Genomic DNA, 21,578 nt, shown 5'->3' with positions numbered 1-21,578 from the left:
CTGTTGACTTTTTTCTAGTTCTTAGAATGGAGAAAGGTTGCACTTAATCTGCAGCTCTGGATTTACTTTTACATGCTCAAAGCCTATATAGAACTTCACGTATGGACCCAGAGAAACTAAATGTTTAAGAAAGGAAAATCAGACTAACTGAAAATCTCTATTATTTTTACATTGATTATGGAAAAAGAGTGAAGAAACTATTCAATAAGGACTTGAGTGTTAAGATAATGAAAAATATTTTTAGGGAGCACTGGAGGAAAAATTTCCAGGATAGGTGATATGTATTGAGTTACTAATTGTGCCACATATTTCTCACTGCTTCACTTCTACCCATGAGTATTTATTGGCCATTCTTTATATAGGAAGAACTCTTTTTGAGGTGAAAATATAGGTGAATTCACATTTTTACTCAAGTATTTGTTCACCTTTTGATACTGCCAAGATGCCACACATTAAAGCTAATTGCAGTGGAGGCAATTTGTCTCTGGAAAGTTGGATTTGGGGCATGAAGTTTATCCAGGTTTCAACAGCAGCACCAAATTTCCTAAGTCTGATTTTTCAATATTATTCAAAACTGTTATTTTCGTAGTTTCTGTTCCCTCCTTCCTTTTAAAGCAGTAGAAACTCCATGAAAGAATGGACCCTTTAAATATCCCAAGTAAGATATGCACAAGAACACTACTTTTAATTGACACAACAACCTTTTCTCAAAGTAGCTGAGTGCTTACCAAACCCTGAAAAGACCTGCTACCTCACTGCAGTGCTTTTTAAAAACCTGCTTTACAGACTGGTGAACTGGAGCATGACAAATTAAACCAAGGCCAGATTAAACCACAGCCAAAAATAAACCAAGACTAGAAAGCATGTTTAGATTGCATAAATTTTAGAAATCTGGACCCTTAATCCGCCTGTGTGCTTATTTCTGTAATGCACTTCCTTTTACTCCGTTAGGCTCTGTCAATGACAGTATTTGCAGCAGTGATTTGGAGTGGTGTAGAAGTGAGCTCCACAGAGGTCCAGTGCCTCATGGTGAGCTAGTTGACTTCAGCCCACTTCTCACATGGCTTGCGTGCATTTAGAAAACCTGGGACTGGCCTAGAAGGGTCTGTGGCCTTTTGGTATATACTGTGAGAAGAGCTCCTGCTATTCTCTTTCTGTTTTGAGTTACCTAGAAAAGGATTGAGAACATTCTGGCCTTCAGCATGAGATGTTGCCTGAACATTATTCATGCATGTGCCTTTTATAATTTAAAGTTTGCTTTTATATAGGCTGGCTTTTTGCATCTATCTCTTACGAACTATGGAATGTATCTTATATACGCATAGCTGGTGGGTGGTTATAGATGATAGCAACAAGATGTTGGATATTTCCTTCCTCTTGCCATAGGTACTAAACTTCACTGAATGGGTATGTTTCCTCATTGCCAGTGGCGTGTGCATGGGAAGAAGAGCTCTAAAAAAGGGCGATTGATTTTGCAGAGATAGATTATCAGAGGAAACATTTGAAATCACTACTCTGTGTGTTCCCAGTTCCACATGGAATCCCAGGAGCAGATTGGTTTCTTTTCTGTATCAATATATTTTAGTTAGGATAGCCAGATGTTTTAGTTATAAGAAGTTTACAAGATTTTGCCATATCTGCATTTATAAATATGGCTGTGTATTTAAATCTTCTGTTACATGAATTCCAAAGCAAACTTTGAAGAATAGATGGCAGGTTTGCAAGTGTTTCATCTTCTGCCTTCAGGGGTTATTACTGAACAAATAAAATTATCTTTCTTGCTCTACAACATGGTAGGTATCTCTTAAAAATACTTAGGGACCTGGGTGACTTGTGGATGAATTAGAAATCATGAATGCTTTTAGCACCTTGATGGAAGAGAGAGATAAGCAAGCTGATGAGTGGCTGGCTGCGGTATTCTTATGCCTTGTTCCTCATCCAGTTATTACTTATCTTCAGACCATATTGCCAAGCTCTCAGCCCTGTTGTTGATTTCAACAAAATACTGTCACAGGTCACTGAATGGCAAGGCAAGAAAGAACATTCTTTCCACTCCTTGTTGCTATTTCTGTCTTTCCCAGCCATTCCTCTAAGCCAGCGTCTGCTCCCAGTTGCACCATCTATATTAATGGCATAGCTGGTCCTCCACAGAAAGTCTTTGTTTTATTTTTCTACTAGTTACATAAATGAGATAAGGAGCACATATAGATATTTTAGTGCCTTTACTGGGTTCTCAAGCACTTATACAAAACACTGAAGTGGTCCCTTGATCTTACTTGGTTACTAGACAGACTCAGATTATGAACTGTTTGAGGGTGGCACTTCTAGCTGTTGCCATTTATTTTGAATTGTGTTATTTGAAAATACACCCTTAGATCCTTATACTTCACTTCTCAGTCTTCACTCACATTTTCTGCTTCAGAGTTCAGGTTAATGCATGAAAATTGAGGTGAAATACATAAACAAATGGTAGGAACCAGCTGCTTTGCTTTCAGGTAAAGCAGACTTTTACTCTAGCTAGGAAGTGGATTCTCCGCTGAGACTTGTCAGTATTGTTGAGTGTTTCAGATCCGCTGGTCCCGTTGCTGCTCTCAGACTGTGCTCCGTGCTGTGATGCCTAACTCCTGTCATTCTGTGGCAGTCAGTCATTTCTAAGAAATGATTATAAAGTCCTAGAAAGAGAAATATTTTCATTTTAGGTTTATTTTTTAATCAAAAAAACCCTAAAAACTAGTCAGTGCTGGAGGTGATGTGTAAAAATGTCATGTCTCATTCATTTCTTATTATGTTGTAGAAGAGTTGTTCAGTAAGGATTTTACCGTGTGAGCTATGTTTCTTTAGTTTTAAAAGGTTTCTGCAACTTACTACTTTTTGCAGCAACTTTGAGTGCCATCTCATATTTATCTAGAATGTTATAAAAGCAGAGAGAACAGTTTTCCCCAGGAAGTATATGTATGATTAATTCTGGGAATTAATATTAAATTATCTCTCTGAAAGTGAGGTAATGGTCTTAAAACTTTCTGTCTGGGAAGGATCATCAGCGCAGGAGAAAGGCATGACAAATAACAGAATGCATCCCCCAGTGCTAAGCGTGCCTCTTGGCTCCATGTTGCACTTTGGGCCAGAGGGTGCTTTAGACACGTGACACAGTCCTGCTTGCTTTTCCCCTGGGCATCTGCTGGAAGAGTTGTACTTTAACCACAGTTTAAAATGACAATCCACTGGAAAATGTTCAGAGAACAGTTGTTCTCAGATTGCAGTGGTGAGAAAACCCTTGAAGGTGATGCTCAGTGAAAGTCTGGGTTGTCCAAATACTTGGGGTGGGGCGGATCTGGAGGAAGGAAAAATCTTTCTTCATTTATTGTGGCCTTTAAGCAAATACTTAATAAAAGCATGGAAGGGGAATATCCTTCCATCTGTGCCAATCTGATTTAGACTGTTTATGCTGCATTAACAGATAGGAGATTGTGCATAGAAGATCTGTTTATTCATGACCTATTGATATTTCAGGCATTAATTCATTAGCAAAGAACAAAGACCAGTACACTGAAACTATTTTCCTGAAGTTCAGACACAGGCGTACACCCCAGAGGGCTTGTGGTTTATCTGTAGTTATACAAGAATTTTGTTCTAATTTGATAAGTCTACAATAACTGGAAAACATAGACATAGGATCCCAGGCTAAAGGAGAGATGATATGGTTTCTAAAGAGACAGTACTTTTTTTTTTTTTTTCCTTCTCCTTTTTCTTTTTTTTTTTCCTGTACTGCTATTAACTGTTTAGTATTGTCTAAGTTTTGGGACTATATTCTTTTCTTATTTGCGTAATCCTCTTGCTTTCTGGGAAGTTTACGTGCTTTGAAAATTCACGTCGTGTTACACATTTTTGGTCAGGCTTTTGTGGATCAGTTATATGAGAATTTCTTGCCCTCTAGTGGTGATGTTAAGACTGGGCTCAGACGTTGCAAGAGCTGTTAAAAGCAATCTGCAGTATTGAAACACCGAAAATCAGCTGGATAGATCATCATCCTTTGTGAGCTACGCTTCAAGGGTCAGTGGGCCATCGAAAAATTTTTAACTACAAGTGATTATTTATGCAAATAATGAAAATTGTTCTGAAGTGTCCAAGCAAAGTTTTTCAGTATTCATAGTAATAGTCATCGTTAGTTATTATTATTAGTGATAGTGTTCTTTGTAAAACAAAGGCAAAAGCTAATAATAAATGCCCTTTAAACTATTCCAGAAAACAAACAAGTGTACTACTTCAATGTTATAATCAGGCTTTAGCCTGGAAAAAGAGAAGTTTAACCAAGTTCTAGAGATTTATAAAAGCTTCCTTTGAAAAGCCTTAATCTGTGAGATTAATATGTTAATTTAGAATAATTTTAATTATTAGTTGAGCTCAGAGTTCAGCTACTTTACCCTAGAAAGTGTCTTTCTTAGTATTTTTTAACATCTCTTCATAATCGCTCAGGCATTAGAGAAACTCCAGGATTACTGACATGCTCTTTGCCACTGATGATGCTTTTGGCTTCCAGAGCACAGAGAATTCCCTTTTGCTTATTCCAAAATATTTTCAGGCTTAACCAAGTCAGAGAAATGAGTTGCTGAGCTCCTGGCAAGCTGTCCATTAATCAGCTCCTCGGTAGTGCCATGCCAGTGTAGAGACAGGAGCTGTGTCTCAGGAGCTCTTTACAAATCGTGGTGGGTGGGTGCGTGTGTTTCCTGGATGCACAGCTGAGCGCCAGCTAGTGTGTAAAGGAAAGGACGCAGATGGAGCACTGACGACGCATGAAGTGGTTGCAGGGGATCACATATGCGGTCACATAAGTAATTTCCATTTACAGGCCTGGCAGTTTGTTTGCTGTGCTGGGTGCCTGCCTTCTCAAGGGGGTGTACAGGCTGCTAGTTCAGTACAAATTCTCTCTATCCAGCACAGGATCCCGCTAAGCCAGGCCTCCCTAAAGAGAATCTACAAAGAACTCATGGGACATCTGCACAGAACAGAGCAGATGAAACTGCAACCTTTTAAAAAAGCTGGTTGAGCAACCACTGTAGGAGGTTTGGGCTTTGAACCTGGCAGGGGTTCGCAGCACAAATTGTGCTCTTCAGCCCTGTGCTGTGCTATGGAGCGCACTAACCACAGGGAGGCAGGGCAGGCAGTCTTTAGTTATCGCGGAAATTATTCAACGTGTCAAGCGTTTCTGCACTCACCACATCCTAAAATAGCAAAAGGTTGCTCCTGTGTTCCTATTAACGGCATATTTCGCTTGTGCATTTAAGACACAGAAAAGCGATCAGATGTCTGTGAAACGGTGAGAGATGGGGTGGGGTCGCTTCATTTTTCTTAAGCGTAACTGAACTGTAGCTGGTGTGCAAAGGAAATGACACAGATGGAACAATGGTGATGTACACCGTGGTTTTTGGGACACCTCATAAGCAGCCCCATTTAGTAATTTCCATGCCATGACCTTCATTTAAAATTTACATGCAACGATAGGCAATTACAAAGGGAGCTGGAGGCTGGGGGGAGTTCCTCCCCATGTGCTTTTTTTCATTTTTAAAACTCTCTGCTCAGTAGGGTTGAAGCAAGCACCAAGGTTCCCTCTCACGCATCATACAAACAACTGCTTTAGAAGTTACAGTTTACTATAGCTTCCCTTTAGCTAAATTACTTATAGCTCTTGTGTTTCCAGTTTTAAATTGAACATCGGCCAAGATCTGCAACACATTCCTCTCATGACACTAAATCAGATGCCACAAAACTGACAGCTTCTTCTAGAGCAGCTTCCCTCAATCTAGTGTGAAATGACACCCCCATCTGATGTTTCTGAGGACAGCTCTGTGCCAGATTGTGACACGTTATTGTAAAATCAGGACCCAATGAAGTTCAGCAAAGGCAAGTGTGAGGTCCTGAACCTAGGGAGGAACAGCCCCATGCACCAGTACAGGCTGGGGCTGACATGATGGAAGGCAGCTCTGCAGAGAAGGACCTGGGAGTGCTGGTGGACAGCAAGTTGCCCATGGGCCAGCAGTGTGCCCATGTGGCCAAGAAGGCCAGTGGGACCCTGGGGTGCACTGGGAGGACCGTGGCCAGCAGGTGGAGGGAGAGGATCCCCCCTCTGCTCTGCCCTGGTGGGGCCGCATCTGGAGCACGGTGCCCAGTGCTGGGCTGCCCAGGTCAAGAGAGACAGACTACAGAGGGTCCAGCGGAGGGCTACAAAGATGATGAGGGGACAGTAGCATCTCCCTTGTGAGGAAAAGCTGAGGGAGCTGGGCCTGCTTAGCCTGGAGGAGAGAAGACTGAGAGGGGATCTTATGGATGTCTACAAATACCTTAAGGGCAGGTGTCTCGAGGATGGGGCCAGGCTCTTTTCACTGGTGCCCAGTGACAGGACAAGGGGCAACTGGCACAAACTGAAGCACAGGAAGATCCATCTGAATATAAGGAAAAACTTCTTTACTCCGAGGGTGACAGAGCACTCGAGCTGGCTGCCCAGAGAGGTTGTGGAGTCTCCTTCTCTGAAGATATTAGAAACCTGCCTGGGCGTATATCCTATGCAACTTGACCTAGGTGAAGCTGCTTTAGCAGGGGGGTTGAACTAGATGATCTCCAGACGTCCCTTCCACTGTGAAGGGTTTTCAGTTGGAACCAAGGAAGAATTGGACAGAATTTGGAGTGGTCCTCAGCTGCTTCAGTCTCTCCTTTAATTTGTTTGTTGGTCTGAGAATATGTGTTTGGAAGAAGAAAGCTGCTTTTGAGAATTGGTGCTAGTGGTCATGAGAGGTCCTTCTGCCTATGTTATTGCCATTGAAATTTATTGTTTCTTTCTTTCCCAAGCTTGAAATACAACAGGCTGAAGTTATGGCATTTACCCTGCAGAGAGGTCTGAGAATGTGGGCACCCTGAAATGTTTTTAATCATACAAATACACTTTAAATAGCAGCAGTATCCTTAACCATAGCCATAGCTACTCTTAAACTTCATAATGTCCTGTAATTTTATCAGCTTTTTCTAAGCTTTCAAGAACAGGAAAAAGCACCATGTACATAACCTTGTAAACAGACTTCACCTCGTTATGGTGAGACATTCATTACCTGCCTGAAATAATTGCAAGCTATCACTTTGTCTATTCTTTTTCCTTGAAGGAAAAGGACAATTTCACCTTTGTTTTCTTTATAAAAGTACTAGTATGCCCCATCTAATTTATTCTGACATCTCTTTTATACACATGTGATGCGGCTCATTAAAATATCCACAATGCAATAGGGCATTTCTGTATCTGTCTTTCAGAGCAAGTTTCCTTACAATGATTCTGATCCCTCTTTCATCTAGTCTTGAAAAAGAATAACTGTTACTTACATTCCCATCTTCCTGAAAAATGTTTTTCTTGGCTGAAACACAGCAGAGTGGCTTCCACTTTTGGGGAAAGATGATCAGACTAACTTACCACTTCAAAAGTTTAAAGTACTAGCAAAGAAGCTGGCAGTGTAGGGTGGTGGGAGATTGTCTCTTGTACCCGTACTGAGGGAGACTGGGATTAGCACAAACAGACAGACAGTCCTTGCCCCTGCTGAGGGAGAGGGTACCTTGGGAAATAGGCAAGTATCTTCCTCCTAGCCCCACTTCTTTCTCAGCTTACAGAGCAAGCCCCAGCTCCTCTCAGGGCATTGCTGGTGGAGGAGCAGTTGTTCCTTGCAAAACTGGCAATGAAGAGCAAGGAGCTGGACCTCCAGGAAGAGCAGTTATCTTACTCAAGTCTTCCAAAGCCTTCTACAAAGCCCCCAAAGCTTGCTGATGTGAGAGCTCTTGTCTGAAACCTTACTGACTGACTCTGCATTTCACAGCTGTCCTCAGGCTTACCCTGAGTTCCCAAATGACTCCTTGTCATTTTCCCCTTCCTCCTAAACCCTACTGACTATTTCTGTTCCGCAAGATGCCATTGGCCTTGTCTCACTGCCACCCCAAACCTGCTTTATTACAGCACTGTAGTTTTGCTGCTCAAAGGTTTTTGGACCGGCAAAATTCAGTCTGATCTGTTCTTCTGGGGAGCTTTGAACCTGCTCTGAGCTGTAAAAACCAGAGTGATACGGTACCACATTGTCTCTTGGAATAACCCAGCTCTGCCTAGAAAGCTATTCAGCCTGTTAAACAAAACAGGGGTCATTGGCTGTTGAAATACCATTTGCAGTTATATATAGTAGCATGTTTCATGCAGACTTCCTATATGTTTTTCCCCATACTCTACTCCTTGCTTAGCTTGGCATTACTATGGAGGAAGCTATGGCTCATGTTTTTCCCCATCAGTAGTGTAGCAGGTAAGTAGAACTCTATGTGATCCATCCACCTCTGTAGATTACTAGAAATGTGTCATATTCACAGGGCCCCTACTCTCTCAAAGAAAGAAAAATACAGTATACAAGGAAAGGAACTTCACAGGGGTTTTTTTCTGCTTCACTTTCCATCCCCCTACTCTCAGAGCAGCTCTGCTTTAGAAGAACACTTTGCTTAAATTCTGAGTTCCTGTTTTCTGCTCTGTTGGCCCTCTGAGGGGCCACGACATAACAGAACTGTCATTTATCCTCATTTCCTGCTGATGGTACCTAGAATCTTTCAGGTTCAATATTCACATTTGCCTAAAGTCATTACTGTATCTGCTAAGTAGTGAATAATGAGGTTGCCAATACAGCAGTACTTTATTCATTTCATGAGGAAACTCTGCACTGACACTTAGCTAGGAGTCTCTTGAATTTTTCTGACTATTGATCTACCTTCTGAAGTGCACCTCAGACCTTCTGTCTCTTGACCTGATCATAATTTTTAGTCCTTCATTTACCATGAATTAAAGAAGCATTTCCAGTAAACCCAAGTATACCCCTGGAATGTTGCCTAATTTATTGGAAAGTACTGTAACTGCTGTTTTCAGAAAGACATATAGACTTGCATCCTTAAAAAAAAGAGGCTTAGGGCCAACTACTGACTTCATTTGTACTGCAGTAACTATAAAGTAATTATTCTGCTTGTAGTGGAACCCTTCTGTCTTGTAATTTTCTCCCTGTTTGGAATTTGCAGAATATTTGTCTGGAATAGTAACAGTTTCCCATGAAAACATCACCAGGAAATGGTCAGTGAGTGACAGATCTCACATGATTTCCCTAGACTGGTCAGTGAAAAGACAGATAGATCAAGCAAGTTATTGCTTGGCCTCTAGTATCCGATGTCTCAAGATCTGTGCTGTATAGCATTTCTCAGAAACTAGGGAAAGATCTGGTGCCTACTTAACTCCACTTTTAGCAGAAAGGCTCTTTCCTCATCCTCATTAGATTTTTATTTCCAAGCAAGAAACTGTCTGCTCAGAGAATGGGAGGAAAAGGGAGAACTGCAGATATATGCTCACGATATTACAAAACACCGCACCTCAGCTGAACTGTGATGACTTAGCGTAGATCCTGAGCTGTATTATCAAATATGAGGTAAATGACATTGACGGTAAAGGGAAAAAGGGTGCCAGTGCAGAGGGCACTGGGATGTCAATGCACACATTAGAATTCAAAGCACTCCTGTGTGTTTTCGGTCCCCTGAGACCAGGCCACAGATGGCTTGCAAGATGTACCTCAGCCTTTTGAATATGAACTTACAGCTGCCAGCTGATGCCCCGTTTCCCACTGCTGGTTGCAGTCTGGCTGGTGAAGATCAGACAATATTACATTGAGTTGACTGATATGCCTCCACCACATGCTTGCTCTTTAAAAAATACCCTCAAAAGCTCTGATGTAAAAGCATCACCACATAATTTGTTATGCTAAATCATTGTAGTTAGTGAGTGTGGGTAAGGGAGACCAACTTCTAGGGTTTGGCTTTCCCTGTCACAAACACCATTTTAATTACATCTCCTGTGGCCAAACAGCACCTAGAATACTGAGTTTAAACAAACATGTCAAATGGGGGTTTAGAATTAGTGCTTGTAGTTTCATTTTGGCTCACTTTCTAGCTTTTAAATGTAGGATTTACTCTGATAATGTTACCAAGTTTTGCTCTAAATCCGTGAAAGCTTTAAAAATTTAGAAATGCATCATCTAGCTCTAGAAAATCTGGAGGCCCCTGGAACAAGGAGATCAGCAGCTTAAGTTCACATCACTGCCCATGGATGAAATAGTCATAATCTTTTAGAAAAATACAGCTTGCAGAATCAGACACAGAAATTTAGTCTACCTGATAACAGGAAGAAGAAATTGGGTTGAAAGTGAAAGAAATCGGGTGGCAAGAATAAAACAAAGGGAAAATGCTATTTACATATGACATGAGTAGTGGGCTAAGGGAAAGGACTTGCTTTAGGAAGGGGAGCTATGCAGAAGGGGAAAGAAGCACCCAGAGGGGCAGAAGAGCTTTCATTGTGCTCATCCATCATAGGAACCAACGTAGCCAAAACCCATTCTGTCTTCCGTAGTCCTAGCAACAGCATAGAGGTAGAAGGGTAAAGCTGCCTTAAATATAATTCTGTTATAGCTTACCCCAACTTGGAATAGGAGTGAAACTGGTTAGTTGTAAACTCTGCATGTACACAGACAAAGCAGGCTGCCAGGTGAGCGGATTTATGAGTTGAAAAGCATTTTGAACAACACTAACAGAAAGTGGCAGAAAAATCCTTGTTCTCATGCCATAGGCAATAAAATGGGCCACACAAAACCTCTTGCTTCCTCTGCATGCCTTGCACCAGCCCTGAGCTGCATCAGTCTGCACCAGAGGCCTGGCTGTGCCTGCTCACTGCCCAAATAATGTCAGTCTAAAAACCCCAGAGTGCCTCACGGGGAGTCCTACCTACTGTCTGCTCACTTGGTAGGGATGGAAAGTTGTAACCTGTCCAAAACAAATTAATTATCTAGGTTTGAGTCAAGCTTAATAGGAATTTTTGATAATTTGTAAAAACTGTTCAGCTGGAGTTGTGTAAGGGAGGAGGCTATGGCAAGAGAGTACAAAGCAGCTGAATTTCAGTATTTGCTTGTATCAGACAAAGTGACTGGGAGAGAGGCATCTAAAAATCCTAAACCAACAAACTGATCTTTGTGCTTTGTTTGTTAGAAAATTCTGATAATTTTCAGATCTGCTGCTTTAAGAGCGGCTCTGTGTGTAGATCCGTGTACAAATGCCTGTCTTTTCAATCCTGGTTATCTAAAGCCTCTGTTCTGTACAATCACAGCTCTTGCACTTGCTTGCTTTGTTGTTTTCTCTCTCCACGATCCCCATCTCACCCCCTGCCCCCAAAATGCACGCAGAATGACAGCTGAATTGAAGAATAATAGAGGTAGGAGTAACTTCTAGTTGAGCTGTTACAATCTTTTGGTGTGGAATCCAAGAGGATTAAGATGCTGCTGCTACAGCCTATACTTGCTGAAGATAGCAAAGTTTAAACCAAATTAGACAGGCAGTCTGAATGGACTGAGGCACAAAAACACAATGTGTCCTTACTTTTCTAGAGAAAGTAAAATCAAGGCAATTTTAGGATACAGAACTAAATAGTTGCATTTGGCAATTAGGAGAATTAGAAGAATGGCAGAGGGGCCAAAAGAAAGCCAGTTTGATGGTCATATTCTTTACTGCTTTCATTATGTTGCTGTTATGGAGATGGGAGCACAGTTGTGCTTAGTGCTTGTTTACCAACTCAGATCCAGCTGGGAAAGTGCAATCAGTGCTTCCATGAATGAGAGGTAAAGCTTCTGGTTTTGATACATGTCCTGTCTGCAAAGTGCTGAAACTCTAGAATTCCACCTCTCGGAGGTATTTCTGCTTTTCAGGTAAATTACACTGAAGAGTTCTGACATCCTTTTGAAGGCTTCCTGCAGGAAAGATGACATTTCAAACCTATATGTTACCTGAACCTTGATCACATCTTGTCTGCTATTGAAATATATGACCCAAAAGTGTTTTCTTATGAATTAGGCACTCATCATGCATTTTAACCTCCTTGGAGAAAATTATGCAGGCCTCTGAGTTGCCTGCATGCATTATCTTTTATTCATTAGAATCCTAAATGTTATTGAAATGCATTCTTAATTATTCCCTGCTGAAAACAGTAGTGTTCTTGAACAAGTATTTTGCATTTGTTATGTCCTGCTGCTAGCATAGTTAATAATGTATATAATAATAAAATAAGAAACTATCAGAGCAGAATAAGAGAACTTATTAATACGATTCAATTTAAGAAAATTGTTACTTCTGCCTTTCACAGCCTATGAACAACATTGTCTGAATACTTCAAGCATGCATAATCTTTGCTATAGATCTAGCATAGAAATAAAAACATTGCCAAAAGAGAAGCTGGTAAGATATCACCTGCTATCTCTGCATTCATATCCTCTAAAATCACTTAGCATAGTAATACTTTACTTAGTGGAACTGATGTTGCCAAAAGCTTTCAAAAGCAGTCTTTGGCTGTATTTCTGGAATGGCTCTTTATTCAAACAGAAAATCACAACCCCTAAAAAATACATTTTTCCTTCAGTTTTTCCCCTGTCTTTTCTCCTTTTCCATTGTTCTCCCTCTGTGTACACATGCATACTTGTCGTTTGCTGTTCGCTGTATGAGAAGCTAAAAGGTTTCTAAAAATTCAGAAGCTGGTTCTGAAAAACTACACTATTCAGGGTTGCTCTCTGGTAGGAAATCTAGAAGCATCAACAAAGTCAGTGAAAATTACAGCCTTTTGTTCAGTTCCATTTCTTGAGCAGCTGCATCGTACCCCTTTGACTCACCACACAGAGTGTGAATGATTTGCCAGCATGTCCAGATCTTTCTCCTTAGTCATTTGCAGCTGCCTGCAATTCCTTAAATACATGGCTTTGCATGCTGTGCAATTAAACATCATCCAGTTCCTATACTGACATCCCCAAGATCTTTCTTTTCATTCTGTAGGTCATTTCAGTCCTTTCTGATACTGATAACATGGCCCACCTTTGACATTGACAGATATTGCCTCCTGCATCTTTTTAATGGCAATGACACAAATAAATATTAAAGAGAGAGGTAATCCCAATTTCAGACCTTGAAAAGACCAGCTATGAATCCATTTTCAGCCTCCTCTTTTGGGCACAAATTATCAGTTCCTTAGTTTAATCAGATCCCTTGCTGGTTTATACTTATTGCACTAAATGTTTTTCTCAGACTGAAAAACTTAACCTATTTAAACACAGCAGGCCTAAACTACTTGGGATTTCTTATCAAAGAAGATACTAGGATGATTTGAAGGATGTGCTGCTGGTAATCTGATATGGGATATTATCTCATTGTCCATTCATCACTTCGTCTTCAGTATTTCTTGCCTGTAAAATAAATCCTAAAGTCTGACAACCCATAAGAGAGACCAACAGTCTTGTAGTTGCTTAGATTGCTTTTCTTGCTGTTGCTTTCCAGCCATGTGCAGTTTAGCTGTCAACACCTCCCTGTAGTATTTCTTTCTATTTCTAGGAATCATAGCATCATAGAATAATTTGGGTTTGATGGGACCTGCAGAGGTCGTCTAGTCCAATTCCCCCGCTCAAAGCAGGTCAAACGAGATCAGGTTGTGCTGGCACATGTCCAGTTGAGTCTTAAACACTTACATGGAGGGAGGGAGATTTCACAACCTGCTGCATTAACCTCCACCAGCATTTGACCACTTTCATAGTAAAAGTATTTTCTTTATATCTAATTGCTTTCCCCTGTTCCAGCTTGTGTCTGTTGCCTATCATCCTACCATTGTGCACCTCCAAGAAGAATCTGGCTCTCTTTTCTCTGTACCCTCTTGTATTCTGTCACTTCTTTGACAAAGAAGCAAAAGAAATTATAGAGCTGAAACATATTTGCCATCACTTGTGTTTGAAAACCCTTCAAGTTAAAAGCCTGTAGGGCACCAGACTGGCTAGTGGGTTACAAGATGTTTGAAATGTACAGGAGTAAAGACTGAGTTCAGTTCTTTTCTTATAATACTCTTTAACTTCAAGAAGTAGTCAAACTAATCCACATTTGACATTAAGTAATATTTCTGCTCTTCATCCATTCACAAATTACCTGAATATAAAATTCTGCAAGATGACATAGGTATGGGGAGTTTGCTGACCCTGTAGGATTCTGGGTTGTTAAAATAATTTCTCAGCTATACCTGTAACCTGCATCAGAAGAGAGAAACATACAAAGAGAAACTGAAATAATTAGAGGTGAAGCTGAGATACCATGTGCAGTCTTTTGTTACACTGCCTTTTCAGAAAGTAAACTTGTAGAGCAGCTGTTTCAGAGGCACTACCTGGGATCATATAAGATAAAAAAGATAACCTTGTGGGCAAACCTGACTGACCTGATCATTTTCAGATTTTTACAGCAGATGGGCAATGAAGTTGTGTCTTCCTCTTCAGGCAAAAAATTCCTCAATATACCACTGGTTCACATTCAAGTCTGAAGTTTCATCTGTTTTATCAGGGTGCTTACAAATGAATGCCTTTGTGCCTATGTTCTGTTGACTTTCAGGGTGAGAACAGTACATAATCACATGTGACATAATGGGCTGCAACTCCAACAGGAGTTTGTCTTGTAACAGCAATGACATGCTGAGGAAAGACAGAGGCATCATAATTCAGACTCTTTATATTTTGTGGGTTGAAGTCTGATCCTTCTTCCATTTCTCTTAGGATTTTTTTTGGGGGGGTTGCTGATTTACACTGAATTGTGCAACTTTAAACCCACTTTGCCAGACTGCTATTCTAATACTTATGTGCTGCTGCCAACTGACACATAGCAAAGTCTTTCAGGGGATGAGATTAAACACACCATGAGTCTCCATTTCTAATGAAAGCTCCATGGGAACACCATTGGGATCCCTGCTACTTCGCCGCAGTCAAAGTTGTGTGAGCCCATGTGCCATCCCTTTGTGCATTAGGGAGACAGCAGTATCATAGATACAATGCAGCGTATTCTGCTTTCACACTTTAGGGCATTCATGGCAAAGAGTAGCAATGTTTTCCTCCTGTCCTCAAAGCCACTTGTTTACCTACCTCCTTTGTTCAGAACTGAAGTGTTTAGCTTTAAAACCAGAGAGGAAAACTGCCATTTTTATTTATCAGTGGTAGGAAAGCCACATAAAATCAGTCTCTATTAATAAGCCTATTTGTTTAAGCATCCAGGGTGTTAAATTAGCTTTCTCATCTATATGTGGTTTAATACCCCACCCATCTATTGGCTGAGAACAAAAATGGCCTTAACACAGTATTGCCAGCTGTGACAAGTGCTGTGATGAATTAGATCTTAAAAGATCGTATTATGAGAGCCAGTATCAGAAGGGCGTAAAGTCTATCGAACTTTATACTGACTGGACTATGAACTGCACGTTTGTTATAAAAGTAATTATGTACATGAGAGAGGAAGGAAAATGTGCCCAAGACTGCTGGTGCTAGATTTTTTGGGAAAAGATATATCTTTTACCCGTTCTGCTGCTGACTTAACATTTTCAGTGAGAAAGCTGTTAAGAAGCTGAAGACTACTACATTTAATCAACAAATTATTCAGTGTAAGAGTTTAAAGGCTTACTAAGAGTCTACAGTTAAATATTTTCCCCTCTGCAAAGGATTTCTAATCTGCCAGATTAGAAAAATCCGAAAGAAAACATACTTTCAATGCATTGTAAATAGGGGCCTCTAAATGTTAGACTAGCCTTAAAGAAACACAGGTGGTTATATAATCGGTTAAGAAACAAGTATTTGCTTCCCATGTGCAAGACCTGAAATAAACACATACAAACAGTACAATCTCACTTTACTTACAGAATGTTTAACCCACAAACCTGACTGAGACTTATACGGTGGTTTTACTTTTTTTAAGTACAGGCAACCAGCAAAAGACATTTAAGGTTCATAGCACATCCTGTGTAGGCCCGGTTTTAGATGTCCTTCTTCCCAACTGCACATGGTTCCCCCTAAAGGGCCATAAAGCCTTGAAAGTATTTACCTGAGTTACCTGGCATAGCTGGCCTGGCTGCTTTAGATTGTTCCCTTGAAACACCCCTCAGCTCATCTTCATGATTCCCATCTGGCTTGGTTTTCCTTCTCATGCAGGGAGATGAAGTAAATCTGACACCAGGGTAGCTGACAGCAGAATGTAAGAGACAGTTTATGTTGTATCTGTGCCAATTTAAAGGAAATTTAGGGGTTTTTAATTGCCTGCAAACCTGTACGTAATATTAGCAGCAGTTCAGTGGAACTCAGATATGTATTAAATGTTAGAATGCTTTCCTCATTTGGAACTTGCACTTGACTGTGGACAAGAGGCATTCGTTGCTATCTGACTTCTAAAAAGGGCAAATTCTCTTCCTCTCAGTCATGCTGATGTAACCCTGAAATAACCCCACTGAGGTCATTGGGGAGATGGCAGAATCCTTTTTGTGCATCTGAAATCAGCCTACAAAATAAACACAACCAACACTTTAAAAGCTACTTTAAAAGCTCTAAGAATCTAAGACTGCCATTGCATACAGGGAAAAAAATAACTTAAATGCTGTTTCAATTTCAAATACAATCTTAGAACATCGAGCTTTGAGAAAAAAAATGACAAATTTCAGTGGCTAATATTATTTTCAAGCTTCTGGAAAGGAATATCAAACTATTGGAAGTGGGGAAGGGTAATGAAAGCCTCAAAATAAAAAACTTTTCATTTGAAGGATGTCAGGAAAATAGCCCCCTGGTTTCCTGCAGCTGTGAAAGCAGCAAGAGCTCTTTAATGACTGACAGGGAGAAGCAAGTTGCTCTATTTTCTTCGTAATTGTGCTACAGCTCAGAATGTGTATAGGCGTTTGGTGCTGGCATGCAGATTAGTACACCAGTACTCCCATAGCACAGCCATAGAGAGGACATTCCAAACTGGGAGATATTCGTAGACCTTTGAACAAGTAACAGACTGAGAATATTCATGCTCTGCCTGTCTGTCTGGTTGGTAAAGTCCATGGCATGTATTCCTTACCACACTATATGTAAATAAGTAGTTTGGTAGGACCTCTGATCCCTCAAGTATGATCCTTAACTCATATTTAAGGGGGTCTGCAGTTTTTCTGGGTAGCAAAAGTAAAATTCTTGTCTCTCCTATATCTGAAAATGAAGCTTTTAAGACTGCTGCAGCTGAGTCACTCCGTTTGGGACTGTGAGATTAATCGGTTTCTTACTGACAGCTCCATTCATATGAACATGTTTGTTTTCAGGCACGTACTTGCGCTAATAAGCATTTGGGCTGTTGCTTGATTCTTTTCATTATGGGCAATACGATGCTCATCCATACAATCTGTGTTATTTAGCTATTCTTTGCGGTAACTATTATCAAATGTTTGGGTTTTTTTTATCATCACACAGTGCACAACTCATTTGTCTCTCTCACATTCCTGACTCAATACCCTCCCATCTTTTTTTGATCTTGTCCTGCCCTTGGAACATGCCAGTTAGTTGTATGCAAAAATTAAGAAGACAAAGAAGTTGCAGTTTTTCTGGCAAAAAAACCCAACCCAATCATGAGTTCTCAGAGTGATAATGAGAAATTATTTATACTGGCAGGCACTCTTCTTGAACCATGAATGCTGATAGTCTGTATTCATGCTGGGTAGCGATGACCTCTAGGGCCATCTTCTGGCCTGTTGTTTGTTCATTTAACAAAAAAACCCCTATGCTGTCTTTACCATACTAAAAATAAAAGTATTACATTCCCCTTATGACATGTGCAATATAGGGTAACCTCCAACTAGTCTTTTTAGCATCTATCATTTTACAGAGCACTTCAAAAGTTACAGTTTTTTTCAAGCGATCATCAGACCTGTTGAAGTAGATTTTGTTGCTGTCCCGTTGCACGTATTGGATCTTCAGCCGTGGGAAGGCATCGTTCTCTTAACCTGCTATCACGTATTAGCTTAGTATCATGGCCCTTTGCCTCTTTAGTTTGTGTTTGCCGCCCTTCACACATATCTAAGCTGTTAGTGGAAATCCTGTAAGAGCTGATTGTTGAAAGCCAGTGATGCCATTTGTAGAATATTAAAAGAACTGCTTAATACACAACACAGTTCACTGAGGAAGGTGTCCCTGGGCATGGCTGTAAACAAGAAACATTGCCAGAGGTTCATATGCGAAGGAAATAATGTGTTATGGCCCTGAGGGCACTAACGGGCCTTAATAGTCCTGACCTGCCCCACCTGGTGCCCCCATCCAAACCCCTGTCTGTGGGCCCAGGAGCCCATTTAAGCTCTGTCTGGGACCTGTAGTCCTGGTGTGAGCTATGCTGTTGGGGTGCTGGTCTCTGGTTCAGCTACAGCTCTGCCTCATCATGGACTGCATTGATCTGGAGCCTGGCTTGCCTTTGGGCTTGGCTTGTCACTGTGGACCTGCTTGCAAATCACTTGGCTTGATTCTGACTGGTGGATTTGCTTCCTGGCTTGACCTGGGACCTGATTCCTCACCAGGATCTCACCTGAGGATCTGGGCTCTTGCTTGAACCTGGCCCCCACCCCCGGGTCTGCCCTGCTTCCCTTGCCCGGGCCCTGTGGGGCTGGCCCCAGGTGGCGATGCCCCTGCCTGCTGCGATTACTGTGCTCTGCCCCGCTGGGAGCAGCTGGCCCTTTCCCTGCCCAGCGTGCAGCTGCAGTGCAGGAGCAACGGGAATGGGGCACGCACCGTATGCGGTCATCAAAGGTGCTTGACTCTAAGATAAATTGGCAATAATTCTACTAAAGGCAGTGGAACTATCCCCCTATGTAAGAAGTGCTACTAAACTGTATTTTCAGAGGAAAGAAGGAGAGCCTTAAAAAAGGAGTACAGAGACACCTTTAGGAAAAAGCCCTAGAGTTCAGGAAAGTAAGGACACTTAGGACCTATGAGGCTGTAGTAATGCACATTAACATTAACAAAAACATTGTGAGTTTGTTAACAAAACTTGAATAGCCAGAAACATTAAATGCCGTTTGAAATTTTAGACCTGCTGATTCTGCTTCCTGTTCTAGCAAAAATAAAGGTCTGTCTAGGGCTTTACTAGCCAGGATTGGACCTAATATGCTTTTTCTTTTTCTGCTAGGAAAAAAAGATGTTAGAAATGAGATTAGGAATTGACACCTGGGAGAGTGATAGTTTCTCAGCTGTTCTGAACTGCCTAAGCAGTGCAGAACACTCTGACCCATTACCTCAGTATTTAAGTAAGCTTATTACGATCTAGAAAATCTTCCCTAAAAGTCCATGCATCTGTGTGCACGTTTATCTTCAGCTGCTCTTTATTTCCTGGTTTCTGTTCTGTTTCAGTTATATTGTCGAAACCTAATTCTGATGAAGCCCTGGCTTTGATCCCTGAAGCTTCAGCTGTGCAGTATCTGAAAACTGTAACTGGAAAAGTATTCTAGTCCCTTAAAAAAAGCAAGGGAAGCATTAGGAATTAACTGGCTAAAGAATCCATAGTTAAAGAGTAAAATGGGGTTGTTTTTTTTTCTCCTCAGACTGTACTAGGCAAAATTTATAAGAATAGAAGCTTAAATGACCTGAAAGGAATCAGGCAGTGCTACAGTTGCGGTTTTCTTATCTAGATCTTCTCAGAATACTGCCACTTGCCTGCTCATCACTGGTGTTCACAGTGGGCTTATCCAGGTTGAATCAAATATTAAAATATGGCTTTTTCTCTTCCTTGTCTGAAAGCAAGTTCTCTTAGGGTTGCAGCTACTCTTAAGGCTACTGGATTTGTTTATTTGACAAACCTTAAAGTAGTGAGCAGGAAATGAATACTTGAAACACTCACTCTATGTGGGTGTAGAAACCGAGAAGCCTGGCTTAGCCACACTGACTGCTTTTCCTCTGTCATTCTGAGAAAACACTACACAACTCATTCACTCTCTACATTCTACCCACTTTCTTATTTACTCCTACAACACTGGGGAAGTGCCTTATGTATGTTAATGCAGAAGAATTGAGCCCTAAAACTGAGGTGTATTCCTGACATGAATATTAAATACAGCTAGAAAGAAACTATATTGAAGTGTCTGGCTTTATATCTGCTTAGTACATTACTATTCCTGCCTTGGAGCAATGTATGTGTTCACACTGATACAGCAGTATGTGCATGTACAGGTGTAGAAGTCGTCTTCTGCTGATTCACAATATATCAGTCAGCATTAATTTTAAGCAGTAAGGATTAAAAGTTTGGGTAGATGGGTGTTGCAGTACTATTTACTTAAAATAGGACATGGATCCAGACTATATGTCTTGCATTCCCAGCCAACAGATTTGTTTACAGAAATAGGAAGCTAGGACAATCAGATACTTAAATTGATTGGTAATATTCATATTTCAAGTAGCAATGACTTAATATTCTAATTTGAATGTTGTTCCTGCTACACCCACCCATGTTCTCTGTATTCATGTATACATTCTCTCCTGATGGAACATCAGGTCAGTATACCAAATGCAGCTGTACCCGCTGGCTTTAATGCAAACCAGCATTACTGACTGACTATAGGCTAAGGAGACTGACATACCCTGTTCTGTATGGATTTTTTGCCTCTCTGATGACAAAGGATACAGCATGAAAAATATTTATATGTCAACGTAAGCTTCTGTGTGTCTTTTCTGTATTCCAAGGCTTTTCCCATCTTCAGATCTTGGACAGCAGTGTGGGACATAGATCTGCTGTATGGGTGCCCTTGGTATTGGTTTTAATAGAAGGACAATGACTAAGGAGGAACAGCCATCCCTTTTTGTGTCTGGCTGGGGTCCCTCCTGAGCAGGTTCGAAGCATATCAGAGAACGAGGTAATAAGGAAGCTGGCAGTAATAATGTCAGTGCCAAGGACTTTTTGTCTAGGTAGGTATCCCTAATTAGACTTTTGAAGTTGGCAGTTTCCCTGAGAATTAAATACAACAGGGAAATAATATAACGTGCTTAAAATTCACCTAGCTTCATGGACAACTTTTTAGTCCCACCCACCAGAAGGGTCACAAATCTTCCCCAGCGAGGTACCTGGGTGTTCCTCAGGCACCAGGAAGCATCCAGACACTCTAAAGCCAGTTTTGCTGGCATCTAACCATCTGGTACCAGCTCACCCGGCAACAGAAGGGCTAAAAGCTGTCACTCGGAATAACTTAACTGCCTACCACTTTGGCAAGTTGAGTCTGAATTTAACAAAAATCACAGCTTGCAGCAAGAATATTTATGAACTAGGAAACCCTCCTGTGAGCATATAAGGGCAATTATATACATACATATATTTCCACACCCCCTCCCCTTCTTCCTATCTCCATGTAAGCAGCACAGTGATGCGGCCACCCTGGTTGCCTAGGAAGCTGATTGCTGCTCCTAAAGGATCTGTTTAAAATTCCAATCCAGATTCTAGTCAGGTTTGTGAGACCCTGGGAATGGAGCTCTTGAAGTGGTGGGTACTTTCCATTTTTTCCCCTCCTCAGCTCCTCTGGACTGAGGGAAGGCAGCTGTGCTTCTTTGCTAGACAGAGCAGCTGGACTTGGTTACCCCTAGAACCAATTAAGTGCTGTAAGAATGGCTTGCCTTATTCCGGGGAAACAGAAGGAGCTGTTTGGGATCATAAGTAACACTGGA

Source organism: Falco punctatus, assembly GCF_963210335.1.
Source record: "Falco punctatus genome assembly, chromosome: 13".
In the NCBI taxonomy this organism is placed as follows: Eukaryota; Metazoa; Chordata; class Aves; order Falconiformes; family Falconidae; genus Falco; species Falco punctatus.
This window is presented reverse-complemented; position numbering follows the sequence as displayed.